The sequence below is a fragment of the Protopterus annectens genome, chromosome 7.part0 (genome assembly GCF_019279795.1).
Source record: "Protopterus annectens isolate FY-2018-M chromosome 7.part0, PAN1.0, whole genome shotgun sequence".
Lineage (NCBI taxonomy): Eukaryota > Metazoa > Chordata > Ceratodontiformes > Protopteridae > Protopterus > Protopterus annectens.
In genome coordinates, this window is record NC_056739.1 from 6,234,889 (window position 1) to 6,250,785 (window position 15,897).

A 15,897-nucleotide genomic window follows, 5' to 3' on the forward strand; every position below is an offset into this window, starting at 1 on the left:
AGCCTTTAGTGCCCTCTCCCATCATAAACTCTTCTCTGAACTATCCACCCTCAGCCTCGGTCAATCATCCCTGGCCAGGTGCCACAGAGCAACTTATCTTCTAGACAACAAGACATCAAATGGCAGCAGATACTTTTGCCACCTCTACCTGTCACTATAGGAGTCCCACTTGGGTGAGTTCTGGGACCACTACTATTCAACATATTCACAAGTAAACTACATAGTGCTATAGCCTTACCACAATCGTACAATACGCACATGATTCCACCCTCATTTGTTCTGCCCTTGCTCGCCCCAAACTCTAAGAAATCCCCAACTCTCTTTTCCTGCAGTACGATTCTGGCTATTCAGTTTCAACGTACTCCTAATCCCAAATAAACCAAAATGAATTATTTTTACTGCAAGGAAATACGTTAAATAAAAATCCTCCAATCATATCTATTTGGCCAAAAAGACCAAGATAGAAACAGTTTCTCAAACTAAATTATTGGGTGTCTTAACTGATGAAAAACTAAAATTTGACTGGCACCTACTACAAGTCATCAAAAAATGCACATGATGCTGTAGGGCTAAACACCATCTTACACACTCTAGCAGATAATCTGTAGTCAGAACCTACCTTCACCCAGATCTCCTCTATGCCTCACCAATACTTACAAACTTAAACAAAACAGCTGAGACTAAACTTGAGAGGTGCTATAATAAAATAGCAGAATCTGCTACAAATACCACTCTCAAAGGCCATCACTGCACTGTCTTCTTAGAGCTTCTGAATTACTTGTCCTGCTTGTAGTTAGTCACTGCTCATAAACGTATTTATATACACTAGAACAATGTGCCACACTTCAAAACACATGGCGACTCTACTTCTGTAGTAGAAACCCACGATCCAGCCACAAATCCTTCTTAGTCATAACTAAGTCCAATAACAATGCAAGTGACTCACTATAGTCAGACTATGTCTCCAAGCTTTGTGACTCCATTCCTTACGATATCAAACTGACAGACAAATTAACATCTTTCAAACCCAACTTAAAGAGCATGTAAACAAGAATTGGCTGTGCCCGGGTATTAACCCTAAATGTAACATAACTGGAACACTACATTCTTTTCACTCCAGCTAAAATCTGACCATGCTTACATCACTGTGAGATACTCTCTTCCCTTGAATAAATCTCTTACAACTTAGTTGCTACCTACTTCCTGCCTTTTCTTCTTACATATCACACTACTAGCGTAGCATTCCTCTCCCCTACATTTTTAACATTTCTGCATACATCCACTGTTTCATTCTTTCAATGATAACTATCTCTACGTGCGTCTACACATACCCTTTATCTCAGCCTACACCAATTAACCCTTATGCCCATTTCCTAATCTCTCCATACTTACTTTTCCACTTCTCTTCCACCCTTTTCACTCTTTTACCTGTTAACTATATAATTTTCAATCTTGCATATTAGTAACCCTTCGACATTATTGTCACTGCTAACACCAGTCTTCACAAATGCTAATTTCCCTGACCAATGCTGCAATGTATAACCACTATTAAACACAACGGTCAATATGCCTCCAGTTGATATAAAACGCTTTAGGAATATTAATAAAAATGTAAATTCTAACCTGTTTTTTACTTGTTCTTCTTTATATTCTGTGTGTTCCCAATGTATTTAATCCTACGTAAAACGTAATGTAAACTAAGTGCACGTTTATTCTGACGGAAAACTAAATTGTAACTTAATATGGAGCTTTTCTATCCATGCCCCTCACTGAAAATGGGTTCTAGCCCAGCTGGAGTTTACCAGTAAAGAAAGACAAATAAATAAATAAAATGTAAATAAATTTAAAAAAGCCCCTGGGCTTGAACTGCAGTAGATTAGATGAAAGATGAATTGGGATCATTAACACAATTTGGTAAAACATCTCTTACAGGTGGAAGGAAATATTTAGTCAGTAAATGAGAAGTGCGCTTCATGGAATTTAATAAGGTCAGCACAGAGAGGACATTTACCCAAACGATGCATTACAGTGAAATTGATGCAAAAAAGAAGCAACTTTAGGAAGCTATATTGGCAAATGCAAAATGATAAACTGTTATTTAAGTTATTCAAGTTTTTAAGTTGATGCAACAACATAAAAACTTCACAATTTTCATAGGTCATTTAAACTCAGGGAATTTTGCAACCCATGATGAAATCTGTAGGTAACCTGCCATGAATAAAATGATGATGCAAATAAACCTCACATGGCTGAAACTACAGTTACGACATCAAGCTAGAGGCCATATCTATGTAAATATGATTGGTAATGATTTCATTTGTTTTTATGACTATATTGAAATGTTCCCACAAGGCATCAGTCAGTTATAATAAGAAATTAAGGATCGTAGGTGAATTAAATTGCTTTAAAAAATTATGGAATCACTTCTGTTTCGTAAAGTGTACATTGAAGGACAATTATGTTTAGCAATATCATACTGAATGATACTTGGAAATGCTTATGTTACTTTATCTAATATGTTTGTATCTAATATGTGTGTATACTGTTGCTTTCTTTATTGCTGTTATGTATAAACCAAACTTAGCTGGAACCCCCTGTTGCCACCAAGAACACCCCTCTGTCTACTGCTGTTTTTTTTTACTTATCATTCCTAAATTTGCCAGCCTGTAAAGTTATTCACTTTCAGTTCAAGAAAAAGCACCTTGCCTTTTTTAGTTTAAGTGCCATGTTTAAGGAAGATGATTTTTGCCTTTTTGAAGAGGGTCACTCTGGTTGCTGATACAGTACTACTGTCTATAACCACGATAGCGTTACACAAAAGCACCATCCAAGCTGAGGTTAATTCAGAAAGTTCCCATGTCTGTTAGCCGCTGGTGTGGAAACTGGACCTACTAAATAGCTTACCATTTGCTGGCTCCAAGCATGCCCTTCTTTGTATATAAGGTAGCTTTGGGTTTGGAGTAGTGGAGAAGAACAGAGATGATATTTGTACAAGTTTAGAAAAAAAAAAATAAAATGTATATTTCCTGCATTCAGATTGTGTAAAGCCTTTATTGGTGCATATTTTTAAAAACAGTATTACAGGATGAATCATTAACACCACATTCATTTTAAGCTGTCCTTTAATACTAGCATACTTTGTGAAAATGGTTGAAATGCATTTCATATTTTAAAAGACCTAAGTGGTTTAATATTCTGTTATGTGATGTTGAGATGTATAAAGGAGGTTTACCTCAGAGATGGCTACAGCTAGATGTTTTATATTATTACATCTCACAGAAGACGGGGAATAGTCACCACATATTAACTGGCCTTATCATACATGCTGTGTTCTGGTTTTGAGAGATTCAGGGAGGATAGAAAGGGTACTTTTTTTTTTTGTTTCTTTGTTTGCTGTACATCCCTTTCCCTTTTCTTCACGTTTGTGTGACCTGCGGGTTTGTGTATATATATATATATATATATATTTATAGATACACTAGACAATCTTGACGTAGTGAAATGTCGAAATTCAGTACGTCGAGACCGAATAGTGGAAAGTGCAGTTAACTGTAACTACACTATGCCGAATCCACAAATGTCGAATCTGCCGCTATCGTGGTGTCACATTTGTGACATGTGGTGCGTTTTGTGGATTTATCTGAGGTTTCAGGTAAATGTTGTGTGTTTGAGGATAACGGGTAGGGATTTTAGTGTGTGTGAGTGTGTGCAGTGGTATTTTTTGTGTGTTTGTGTGTTTAGTGCGACCTTGGAGTTAGAATATATAAGTAGGGGGGTGTGGGGGCAGAGGGGGACTTGCACCCCTGCTTATAGGTAGGTTAACTGTGTTTGTGTGTGTTGTTATGCTTGTTTACTTAGGTAGTTGTATGTGTGTGTGTGATTATGTCCTGGTTTGTGTGTGTGTGTGTGTGTGTGTGTGTGTGTGTGTGTGTGTGTGTGTGTGTGTGTGTGTGAATGGTCACGATTGTAGTATTCATGATCGTGGGTTTTCGTGTATGTGGTTTTCGACTATTCAGTCTCGAAATACTGAAATTCGACATTTCAGTATTTCGAGATTGTATAGTGAATCCATATATATAAATATATATATATATATATATATATATATATATATATATATATATGGTTCTACCTCACTTAAACGACACGCTGGAACATCGACATGGAAATCGCGAGCCCCAGAAGATCGACGGCTTAGAAGACCGACGCAACGGGACCTGGAAGATCGACAGTGCAGAAGACCGACCCGACGGATGAAAGCACCGACGCCGAGGATGCCGACATGGGAAAAGGCTGTGTAAGTATGCGGTAGTGACGGACGTTAGGGTGCAAGTAAGGTAAGTGTGGATATTAACGGTCTGTGGGGATAGGGGTGGGTTAAGTGAGTTAGGGTTAGGGAGCGGGTCAGGTAAGTGTGCGGTAGTGATTGTGTTTGGGTTAGGGGCGGGATAAGTGAGTTAGGGTTAGGGAGCGGGTCAGGTAAGTGTGCGGTAGTGATTGTGTTTGGGTTAGGGCGGATAAGTGAGTTAGGGTTAGGAGCCGGGTCAGGTAAGTGTCTTGTAGTGATTGTGTTTGGGTTAGGGGCGGGATAAGTGAGTTAGGGTTAGGGAGCGGGCCAGGTAAGTGTGTGTTAGTGACGGACCTTAGGGTTAGGGTTTGGGTTAGGGTTGTAGGTAGTTGTGTATGTGAGGTTTAGTGTGGGTTTGTAGGGATTTTGGTGAGCTTGTGTTGTGTATGTGGTTTTTGGATGGGGAATGTGTTTTGTTTGTTGATTGTGGTGTGTGCAGTGTATGAGGTTTCGTGTTTGTGTACCATCGGTTATTTCGTTGTCGGCATGTGGGATTTCGTGTTTTTGTACTGTTGGTTATGTGGTTTCGGTGATTGCGTTGTCGGTGTTTTGGTGTTTCGTTTATGTGAGGTAGAACCATATATATGTATATATATATATATATATATATATATATATATATATATTTATATAAATCATGTAAGTAGGGGCAAAGTACCAGCACTGGGGGTAGAGGCATGCTTTTTCCCCTGCAAAAATAAATTTTTTAAGAGTTTTTAGTGATATATCCAGTGTTATTACCAAGGGAGGAATTTTCTGTGAGGCTATTCATTTTAGTTGTGACTAGTCATATATGAATTGCATATGATGTACTTAATCACAATAAAATGTAATTGTGAAAGACTGTGAAAAAGCAGTGAAGCATCACCTGCCTAAATTAATGCATTCCCCTGGAACTGTAGTATAAAATGGCTTTGAGATGGGTAATAAATTCTAGCACTGGTGTAGTTCAAAGATCATATCATGGTAGCAGTCATACTACTGCAGTAGATGGCAGAACTTTTTTGCCAAATACATGAGGTTCATCTGCTGTTAAGGAGTTGCATATGTTCACACTAGGATACAGACACTGGTGAAGGCTTAATTTTTGAATTAACAGTCTGCCGCTATGAACTGATGGGACTGCCATTTTACGATTGTCATGATATGTGTCCAGGAGAGACTACAGATGGAAGAACATGTGACTGTGGGTTTCTTAGAATCAAAAAAATCCAATAGAAGAGTGGAGAACAGGAAATGTTGCCTCAAGACACTATTTTATTCGAGCCACTTGAACTTGCTTTATTTAAGCATACTAAAGAATGTACAGGAGCTAATTTTAGATTTATGGTGTTAGACCACACACAGAGAGATATAAGAGGAGGTCCCTGGGAAGAAAAGATTGAATATAGGGAGCTCTGGTGGCAGTTAACACTGGAGGCTTATAATTCACCAGGATTGAATGAATACACAAGTATTATACCCATCTTGAAATTAAGGGCAGCTAAATTATAAGGGAAAATGCATTTAAATATATTGTTAGAAGTATTGTATTTATTTATTTATTTATATACTATATTTTTATCAGTATTATTTTTTAACAGTTTTAACTGTGGAATGATATTTTAAATACATTATGTGAAAGTTTTATTGTTGAATAATATGAATTTCCGCTAGGGGTCAGCCTAACATCAAATCTAAAAATATACATCTGATTTAGTTGCTACTATTTTTTTAACATGTATAATAATAAAATTGATTTTAGAAGGATAACTTATAAAGTACATACTAATAATGTATTGAGTTTTTATAGGAGCTAGGGAAGTGATTGTATTTGAATAAACATACAAATGTACTCGTAAATTTGAAAATATCTTAATTCATGAACACTAATTGATTCATTGGTCAGGTTATAAAAGGAATGTGTTAACCTTATGATTCATCTGATGAAGTCTGATATTGCAGACGAAAACGCGTGTATTAAGAGCGTTAATGTTCGTTTAATGTTCGTTTTATGTTTGGAGTTCAAGTGGCTTGAATAAAATAGTGTCTTGAGGCAACATTTCCTGTTCTCCACTCTTCTATTGGATTTTTTTGGTGTTTTGGTTGGAGTTCTTCATACCACCGCTTTTTTTTGTTTATTGGTTTCTTAGAATCCTTACCCAATTATTTCCCTAATATGTAAAATGACAGATTTCTAGTTACCAATAGGTGTGGGACAAACTGGTACAAACGTGCTGCACTTAATCTGTATTCATCTGCAGTGCATCATTAACCAAGTGGGGGGGGCTTTGCCCCACATCCCTTAACGTGGGGGGCTGTGCCCCCCACACACATCCTAACTAAATATACCAACTCTGAGATCGCTACATTGGAGAAAAGGGCAAATCCTCAATGACGGCCAAGCACATTTTTTCCTTGGGAAAAAAATTTGCGTAATTGGCCGTTTGCAGTTTTCAGTGTTCGACATTTAGAAGCCGATGTCTAGGCATTAAACAATCTAAATGTTCAATGATGTGATAGGAACCCCAGTTCGGTACTATCTGCAACACCAGATCTTGCAGCATCAGGAGGTGCTAGAGAACTGCATGTCTTTACTCATGATAGCACTGTTTCTTATCACAATTTGAAGTTAGGATTTCTGATGGTATATGACTATTAGTAAAAGAGAAAATTGTCTTAAGAATGACAAAAGCAAATGTAATTAATTTACAGCTGAGTGAATGCATATCTAAAATAATGAGAATGTAAAATTACATTATGTTAGACTAAACTTAGAACTTTACCAGTTAAGTAAGAAAAGCAGGATGCACATAGCTGAAAGGCAGAATTTTCAATTAATGTAGTTATATATTTATAAACATGATTCTCATCATGAGTACCCAAAAACAATAAATATTTGGAGTCTTTTTAAAAATATGTTGAACCAATAAGCATATCCAAGCATCACATGACAGCATATGCTTTTACTTGCATTTATTATTTCAGTTAAATGAGTTTTAAATAGTGGACAATTATAGCACACCACCTATCAAAATAGGGCCTCTAGTAATTCGTACTCATTTTTTACTGTGGGTCTTTTCCCATGTGCACTGTTGGCCATCACACCTTCCCCAGTCAGACTTCAGCACATTTGTACCCCCCTCCCATTAGTGGAAAGTCTTCCATAATCATGGAGGTAAGAGTAATTTGGGGGCCAATTATCGAACCACATCACTTCATCTCTCAATGCCTTCTTGAGATGTGTGCATTGTATAGTATACCCACTGTGAAGACTACTACCCATCAGCAGCTTGGTGAGCCTAACACCTACCTACAGGCAGCTTCTTTTGCATCCTTACCCTTCTTGCAAGGGGATTGGTGCATTCTACCCACTGGCTCCTCCCTGCCTGTTCCACTGGATAAGCAAACATATCCTTCCTGTCAGCTTTGTTAGTTGCCCAAGCTGCCACTTGATTCTAGGTCCTCTAAGACACAGCCAGGGCATTGTTGCTGTGCATCAGTGGAATCGGCTAATAATTAACTTTCTTTATATGACTGCATTGAAGAAGAGTCACTACACTTTTGCTAGTGTTCACCCCATTTATGACTTAGCACTTCCTCTGTGTGTTACTGAACAGTAATTTCATAATAAGGAGTAGCAGGCAGAAGTCACATGTGCATGAATTACACACTTGTCAATACAAAGGAAACCAGACTAAATTCTGACACAGTGTGACACACATGTTTAGATTTTGTATTAATTCTGAACTTGCTGGCAATAAATCTACAAGTAGATTTCAGAACTGTAATGTGGATGGGATGTTAGCTCTCCCTCCATTACCTTAGGCTTCCTTCCCCACAATCCATTTCACTCATTTGTTCAGTGAGTGACAACAGATAGGCCCATTCATTTCTCAATCAAGGAAAGTGAGTCTGGAAACTTTTGTCAATATAACTGATCTTGTAATTTGAGACTCTACTGAGTAAAAGAATGAACTGTGGTTACTTAAATTGGTAGAACACGATTAGACAAAAGGCTTAAAGTTAGTGTCAGATCTACATATTTGCTGTCAAGTACAAGGGCCACATGTCGATGTCTGATGGTCTCAAACTGGATCCAGATAAAGTCAGAGCAAGTGTTAATATGCAAATGACTTATTATACATCATTCATTATATGATTATTTGGCAAGGGTGTACTTTTTTCAAAATTAATTAAAAACTTGTCAGACAATGTTACCTCTTAGAAGCTACAAGAACATATCAGTTGCTTATGTGTTTATTTATATTTTTTAAACGGAAATGTCTAGCTCTGAGGTCACCCTTTCAGTGGATTCCAGGTGAGCGAACTCCAAGATAATAGCAAGGAAACAGCAAGCTGCAGTAGACATTATACTGTTAGATAATCTACAAGACATAATGCATATAATGTTCATAGCATAGTCTTAAATATTGTATCATAAGAGATTATAGTATACACTTATATAAGCTAAGTGAAGTATATTTTATAACAAATGTATTTATTTATTTATTGACATTAGATTACATAGAAAATCTGATTGGGTAAGTGCCTCTTTCAGTGGAGCCCCAGGGAGAAAAGCTCCAAAGGATTGCAAAAGCATTGTAACATCAACAATTTTACAATCCTCAAAAATAATACAACAGTAGCTACAGTTTAAATAATTATAACACATTAAGCATAATATGACAACAATGGTTAAAACAGATACAAATTGTATGACAATGATTTAATATTTAGAGAAATTTTAGCCATTTTAGAGAAATTAAAGGTAAGTTAGTATAATACAAACAGGAACTACAATATGAAGTAAGGAAAAAAAAGGTTATGCCATATTTAGAGAGTCAGGGGAGAGAAACTGATTGAAGTAAGGAAGTGAGTGAAGAATGGAGAGTAAGGAAGTATGACGGATGAATAGGATGGCCTATATTAAATGCTCGAAGAGGCTTTCCAGCGAATGCCTCTTCATTGACACATAATCAGCGACCTCACTAAACTGTGAATGTTCAAACCACTGATTTCTTTCCCTGGGAATGAAATTGCTTGCACTAAAAACACATACACACCATTTCAAACATGACGAAGTGGGGGGCTTCACCCCCCACACTCCCCAGCATGGGGGGCTATGCCCCCCACACACCCTCTAACTAAATATACCAACTCTCAGATCGCACTACAGTGGATAAAGGGCAATGTCACAGCTCAGGCCAAGCGATTTTTTTCCCTGGGAAAAAAAATCGCTGACCTGAGCCTTCGCTATTTTGGGATTTTGGTCTATATGTGTCAGCGAAACGGCATTCACTGTAATGCCATTTCGCTGACTTAATATACACCCGCATAGGAACTTGTTCATATTTAATTATGTAGTTTATCCTGGGGTTTAACAATAACAGAGCTAGATTTTGGCAAGGAAGTCTTTCAGAATGGTTTTAAAGGACTGGAGGGAGGGTATTGATTGCTATATGTTAGGACTTCCGAACCTTGGCAACATGGACCATGCACAGCAGATTTGATAGGTGTTTAGACAGAGAGAAGTTTTGGTCATTTCATCATAATGACCAAGTCGGAACATAGTTGCATAGAGTGGTGTTTAGTGCTGGACAAGCAGATGGATGCTGTATTATTTTATAGATGGTAAGAAGCGGTGTATATTTTAGTTGATGTGTTAGTTCTAACCAATTTGGGCTTTTTAGAGCTATACATTGTTATAGCATTGTTCACATTATTCTTTTTGTGGTGACTGGTGGTTAATATGGATGGGAGTGTCTTAAATTAGTGAGGGGAGGAGGTAAAAAGTGACAAGTGTATTTTCAGTTGCATTGGTGAAAAAGTTTTGTCTCTCATGTTATTAGCAAATGCAGTAGATGAAAATGACTCACTGTAGCTTTTAGTTGTTTGATGGATCCAGTTTCACAGAAGGAGTAGTATATTGCAAGGGATAAAGTCTGGAGGCTTAGTAAGGGAATGAAGTACCCAAGATGATGCTACAGTTGTATATTCGACTACTGTTGAGATGGGAGGTCAGAAGTGATTGAAATGTCCATTGCTTTTGGTAGTCATCTCAAGAAGGAGCTCATTCCATATTTTACTAACAGAGATTGTTTAGCTTTTGTAACTGTACATGAGAGAACTCTAAGATGCTTAAAACGTAATTACTGAAACTCCTTTACTACAATTATGTGATGTGACGAAATATATTATTCTACAGGTAAATACTGTTCAGGAAAGGATAGGTGTGATTCTTCTGCAAGAAGGAAGACTGATAACTTATGGTTCAAGAGTCTTGACTAATGCTCAGACATGCCATACTCAGACTGAAAAAGAAGCGGTAACTATACTAATTAAATGTACCTATATGCTGAATATATGAATATATGCACTTTTTTTCAAATAATACAGTATTTAAATTGATTTAACTGTGTTGCAGGAATATTAACTGAACTGGAAGTTTTGACTCTGCTCTTCAGTTAGTTACACCCACCCTCCCTGTATTTGTTTTGGTGTTAATCTTAGTGGCCTTGAAACTACCCTCCCCTCTTGTAAATTTGTATTTGGATACTCCTTCTGGGCCCGTCTCATTTGCTCACTCAACTGAGTGCAGTGAGATCATATTCTGATTTCAGACACTCCTACTGTGTGCAAAGAGAGCATCTGGGAAACAGAAAAAAAAAAATAAGCTTGTTTCCTGCCTTTCCTCTTAAGTGGTATAGACTGTTTGTAGGCTTCTGAGCCCCTAAGCCCTTCTGTGTTGGAGGGAAGCCTTCTAGCTTAGTTTTTTTTTTCCTTATAACTAGCCAGTTTTCTAGTTTCAGCACTCAAATTTGTTTCTTTGAACTCAGCACTTGTTCAGAACTCATTGTAAGCACTACATAAGCTGCAAATTACTACAGCACTCAACTTTCCTCACTTGTCTAGTGGAAAGCAGTTTTTAGTACTTAATAAATAAGCACTTATCCAGGCATGTCTATGGGTCAGCTCCCAGTGATTTCTCCTGTCTACCTGATGAATCTGCGCATCTTGGGGCAATGCAGCAATTGCCTCATGTACACAGACAACCCTCTCCTCCTACAACCCAACACTACAACCTGTGAGAGATGCACTTATATAGCCAAACTGGAAGCAAAGCTCTCTTCACCCAAGACTGGACTAGACAGTCAAGAGGAGAAGGTAAACACTTGCACCACACCACACTCATCACATAGTCCCTCAAAACCTACACCACCAAAACACACACATAGAAACACAAAACACACACCTACATTTGTGGAGGCTCTCAATAAAAACCTACCCAAGCATCAGGGACATCCAAAGCATAAACGCAAGCAAACACCACCCCCCAACACAACCCAAATGACACATAGCCCACAAACTCAGTGTGCCACTCAACTACAGCCCATAAGGCATAACAACGTACCCAACACTCTAGTCATAGGTGACTCTATAGTCAGGCACACTGATGTTCCACTCACTAGACTAAACAAGGAGAAAGTTACTGTCAGCTGCCTGTCAGGTGCCAGGATCCGCCACATAACGCATGCACTCAGGTCACTCCACAATAAGTACAAATATGACACTGTCATTGTCCATGTTGGTGTGAATGACCTGAGATGTACCTCCCTGGACTACATGAAAAGAGACATGGAGGAGCTCTCCGATCTTGTATCCCAGGCAAGTATGACCCTAGCCCTGAGTAGCATCCTGCCATCACCCAGAATGATACCACAGTACAAGGACTTCAACAATTGGCTAAGCTTCTGGTGTCATTCTAAGGGGATCCAGTATTTGTCTGCCTGGGACGACATGATCGACAGTCCACGATGCTTTGCAGAGATGGCCTGCACCTGTCGCCCTTAGGATTCCGGATACTGGCTAAGGCTTTTGCCAGCCCTATAGTGCCTTTTTTAGGCAAGGTTCAAATGACAAATTCACCACCGTAACAGGTACAAGCAAGCAAAATCTGAGGGTAATGCTACTCAATGCTAGAAGTCTAAACCTCAAAATGCACTCACTCGAGGCACTCCTTAAAATGGAAAACATTGACATCTGTGCAGTGACAGATACCTGGTTCAAAGCTCCAGATAGCACCCCTGCATTACCAGGCTTCAACTCATACCACACCTTTCGGCCACCTAACCCAGAAAGAAGCACTAAAGGCGGAGGCGTGTCCATATTCATTAAGGATATCCACACCTCCAGGCTTGTTGCACAGCATAATGCATCCGAGATTATTCAAGTGCAACTAACTCTGGGCAAGACCGCAATCCAAATTGTAGCTTGCTACAGACCCCCACCATGCCCCAGGATTCACACTCCTCATTTCTTGATACACTGGAAAGTATTAGGGTACAACCCAACACCCTAATAATGGGCGATTTCAACTACCCCACCATTAACTGGGAAAACTACTCATGTACTAACTCTTTTGCTCAACGTTTTCTAGAATTCATAAATTCCAACGCCTTGGATCAACTTATTCACATCCCCACCAGGGGCAGCAATATCCTAGACCTGGTCATTACCAACATGGGAAACCAGTGTTCCACACCAGAGGTCAATTCCTCATTGGTCAGATCCGACCACAAGCTAATCAGCCTAGACATCCACATCCCACCCCCAGCCCCAATTAGGGAAACCATCGTAAAAAACTTCTCAAACGCCAACTTCACACTTCTTAAGACAGAAGTGGCAAACTTCATGACACCCATGCAGACGGACAATAGAGGTATGACTGCCGAATCCTACACAAATGCACTTTATAAGCACTTACACGAGTGCATGGATCATGCTATCCCTAATAGAACCAAGATGTTATCCTCAAAAAAAAGGAAGCCAATCTGGTGGTCCTCTGCCATAAACAAACTCTACAAGAGAAGAAAGAAACTGTTGCAAAAAAAAGTAAAATCCCAAGACTGGAGGAACTCCCTGGTCAACCTCAGTAAGAAGCTGAGATCCCTCATAAAATCCTCCAAAGCTAGTTACGAAAACAAAATTGCCACTGACTCTAAAGACAACCACAAAGAATTCTGTAGCTATGTCAAGAATCTAAATGGGAACACTCAGATCTGCTCTGAGTTACAGCAAAATGGCACTAAATATACAGAACCAACTGATATTGCCAACATCCTAGCAGATAGGTTCAGTGCTAACTTTACCCCCCTCTCACCCCCTAGAGGGCCCATCTCTATACCGGAAGAATGCAAAGTTTCTATAATCACGGCTGCACAGGTAAAAAACACACTCTCCAAAGCCAAGAACACAGCATCCATGGGACCTGACAATATCCCAGGCTGCGTTCTACACGAACTACAGAATGAACTGGCACCCTACCTAAGTACCATGTTCAATCATAGCCTCACCTCAGGCTTTGTACCCACTGAATGGCAGACCGTGACAGTTATCCCACTCCACAAAGGGGGAGCCATGATGGACCCCGGGAACTACCGCCCCATTAGCCTGACGAGCCTGGTCTGCAAGGCCATGGAACGTATCATTGTGGAACTCATAAACAAAGTCATTGGTAATCTCCAAACTCTGGAACCTACTCAGTTTGGATTTGTAAAAGGCAGATCATGTCTCCTAAACCTGATTGACTTCTTTGAAGCAGTCACCAAAGCCATAGATGAGGGTAAAATGGTTCACACATCTTATCTAGATCTCGCCAAGGCTTTCAACACCATCCCCCACTCTGGAATTATAGATAAGCTCACTAAACTAGGTATAAATCCCTATGTCACAAGATGGGTTGCCAACTGGCTCACGGACAGAACCCACACTGTGAAAGTAGCGGATTCCAAATCCGACATCAGGCCAGTGACAAGTGGAGTACCGCAGGGTTCAGTCCTGGGTCCTGTCCTGTTTGGTATCTACTTCTCTGAAGTGCAGGCCAACACAGAAGGTCATTGGCTAACAAAGTTTGCAGATGACTGCAAACTAGGAGCCATAATCGAAACTCTTAACGATGTGGACAAACTACAAAAGGGCCTCACTGAGACAGATACCTGGTGTCAAAGCCATGGCCTGAAGCTCAATGCCAAAAAGTGTATTGTCATCCCCTTTGGTAAAAACTCTGTACCCATGAACTACCACATAGCTGGTAGTCTACTTAATGCTGAAAATGTGATAAGAGACCTTGGGACACAGGTGGACAGTAGTCTCTCCTTTGATAATCACATCGCCACAGTGGTCAGGAAATCCTTCTACATGGCTCATCTCATCACAAAGGATTCTCATCCAGAAAAAAGAGGTCATTGTTCCCCTCTACTCATCACTCATTAGACCCATTATAGAGTACAATGCCCCTTTTGGTATGTACCTCACAAAACATCTACAACAACTGGAAAGACCACAGAAATACCTCACAAAGAGGATTACTGGCCTCAAACAGATGCCCTATGCAGACCGTCTCAAAAAACTACAGCTTTACTCCATCGCGTATCGCCTACTCAGGGGCGATCTCTGCCTAACATACAAAGCTATGTCAAACCCAGAGCTGTTGGACATGCTCCACTTAAAGAAATCCCAATCCCTCTGAGCTACACGCTCTAGGGACCTTAACCTTGTCACCACAATAAACAGAACATGCTGGAGGGCTAGATTCCTGTCCCAGAGACTTCCCATACTCTGGAACAGACCACCTATCTATGTCAAACAGAGCTCCTCATTAGCACTCTTCAAAAAAAATATTGATGATTGGATGGGAAATGGGAAATTCACCCTGGGGATCACTTCTGTGGCTCTGCTCGACAGGGGCACAGGAAAATAATTTTCTTGGGTGGTGAAAGCCAGAATACATTTTTTGGCTAGGCTTGTATGGGCCCTAGGGCCGATAGCCTAGTACCTACCTATGAACCTATGAACCTATGAATCTCACAAGCCAGTTCAAAGTATATTCAGGAAATCTCTCCACAAATGTCCAGCAAGACTACAAAGAATGCATGTTTTGCAGAAATATGATCTTCAAATTCAGTATAAATCAAGAAGAATAGAGCATATCTACAGGAGTGTAAAGGGGATTTGGTGGAATAATGCTAGAAAGCTGGAATTTCTTAGAGTGAAGGCAAAGGAAACTTTTGAGTTACAACTGCTGAGTGGAGCGATAACAAGTTGTCAGACAATAGTACATCTATACATCCATATATCCATTTTTATTTCCCATGCAGACTTGAACTTGCTAGTATAGAAGGATTACGCAAAGGACACGTCATTATTGCTTCTGAGTTATGTGATGCTTCATAAAAATAAAATTCACGTCTCATTTAAGTATATCAACATGTAAAGAATGGGCTTGAAATAGTCTTTTTTGGCCTAGGATGTTTAAACACACTAACTAAATGTTAAGAAGATATAACATTTATAACACATTTAGGAATCAAAATGAAAAGCAGGAAATGATGTCATATGTACCTGCAGAACAGGAAGCAAAATGGAAAGCGGGAAATGATGTCATATATACTTGCAGAACAGGAATCAAAATGAAAACCAGGAAATGATGTCATATGTACTCGCAGAACATTTGGATGAAAGTGGGAACTGATGTTTTCCGGGACAAGGATGTACATTGCATTTATAAT

At 39.3% G+C, this 15,897-nt stretch overlaps 1 protein-coding gene across 3 annotated transcripts in view; it reads left to right on the top strand.

Annotated features, from left to right (window-relative positions):
- Window positions 1-15,897, top strand: part of NGF (nerve growth factor) — a 203,565-nt gene that overhangs the window by 113,221 nt on the left and 74,447 nt on the right. Inside the window, exon 2 of one of the 3 annotated variants that reach the window (XM_044076437.1) lies at window positions 10,536-10,655. The exons of the other annotated variants lie outside the window; for them this stretch is intronic. The gene's annotated coding sequence lies outside the window, so the exon portion shown is untranslated. The remainder of the gene's footprint in view (window positions 1-10,535; window positions 10,656-15,897) is intronic. 3 annotated transcript variants of the gene reach the window in all.